The following is a 1619-nucleotide window of genomic DNA, read 5'->3' as shown; positions in this document are numbered from 1 at the left end:
GGTTAGGCAATGAGCTGCTAACCACAAGGTTGGCAATTCAAACCCATCATCCACTCTGAGGGGGAAACATGAGGTTATCTGTTTATAAACATTTACTGCCTCAGAAACCCCATATAGGGGCACGTTAGTTGGAATCTGCTCAACTGAATAGTGTTAAAGTATAAAACAATGTGAGTGTTGGACAGTTACGTATTATTTTTCATCACGAGTGCCTCTTTGAGCAATAGTTTTCCGACTTCGCCCGGCCAACCTTCAAGGCTCCTTGGAGGTGACGTGGCCGCTGTGCAGTTCAGCTAAGGTTGCAGGAGGAGCAGTACCTAGGCTCCAGCCCTTTCTTCCCTCTCCCCTTCCAGTCTCAGGGCTTATTTACTGTGCACTAGATGTGGGTGCTGAAAGATTTCCTCTTGGGGGGAAATTATTTTGTATTTGAAAACTTTGGAGGGAATTACATGCCCAGCATGTGATTCTAAACCTATGGTGTTAGCTTTCTTTCATAATATTCAAAGTATCTGGTAAAAGTTTTGGATCTTTACATCACAATCTTGACCTGCTGTTATCTTTACAAGCATAGTGTGTGCCTTTGCTGCTGTCCTCTGAGCCCTTCTTTCTCTGGTTTACAGGCGTCCCTTGGCTCCATCTGTGTGTCAGCAGTATAGGAATTTTGGCCATATACTATTAAATATTTATATCTGTTACAGGTAGATTTTCCTATCTAAATCTTTAAGATAAAATTGTGTGTCTTTAGAAATACCCAGAATAAGATGGATCTGCCTTTTGTTTTGTTGTTGTTATGCAACACTTTTTAATCTTTATAGCTCAATAAAGCCACATTAAGATTTTGTATTAATTTTTTAATCATTTTATTGGGGGCTCATACAACTCTTATCCCAATCTATACATACGTCAATTGTGTAAAGCACACTTGTACATTCGTTGTTTGTGTTCAGAGTGTAGATGAAGCACTTGTCTGGATCCTGCAGTGAAAATTAGAATGCTGGCCGTGAAAAGCCGGGAGAGCTGGGAGGCACACCCTAAATTACCCGAGTCTTCAGGAACTAAGCTCAGCTTGAGGAGACGGTCGCTACGCGGATTAATCTGTGTGCACTTCAGGAGATATGTTATTGAATTAAATGAATTTGAGAAGTGCTAGATTTGATTAAATCTTTTAAGGAATGTCCAAAAATTGATAGAATCCTCTCTACTTCTTTCTAGTGCTCTCTTCATCTGTGACCCATAATCCACAGTGCATTCCTCCCGCCCCAGTCTAGTGCATTCCTTCCGCCTCAGTATGTTGTGTTCAACTACAATCATCTAATGTGTGCTTATAATGTGTCTGAGAAGGGTGTTACAACAGAATAAGTGACTACATATAATATGTTCGAGTTTGGGGGGCAGGGAAGAACGCTTGAACTGTGAAAATTATGACGTTCTGTGATTTTTAAAAAATTGAATTTCTGAATTTTCATAAAATGTAGGCTGATGCATGATAGTGTTAGCCCTTATATTTAAACTAGTAGGTGCCTCCAGTTTTCCCGTATGGAGCATGGTTGCAGTAAGCTTCGACACAAGCAGGCAGCATGAAGTAGCTGTCTTTTCAGAACATCTCTTTTGAGGAAGCC

At 40.6% G+C, this 1619-nt stretch overlaps 1 protein-coding gene across 10 annotated transcripts in view; it reads left to right on the top strand.

Moving 5' to 3' along the window:
- Window positions 1-1619, top strand: part of CEP63 (centrosomal protein 63) — a 70844-nt gene that overhangs the window by 42529 nt on the left and 26696 nt on the right. The window lies entirely within an intron of this gene.

This window comes from Echinops telfairi, unplaced genomic scaffold (genome assembly GCF_000313985.2).
Source record: "Echinops telfairi isolate 266 unplaced genomic scaffold, ASM31398v2 ScPeMD7_7422;HRSCAF=8460, whole genome shotgun sequence".
In the NCBI taxonomy this organism is placed as follows: Eukaryota; Metazoa; Chordata; class Mammalia; order Afrosoricida; family Tenrecidae; genus Echinops; species Echinops telfairi.
Note: the sequence above shows the minus strand (reverse complement) of the source record. Positions and strands in the feature narration are given on the sequence as shown.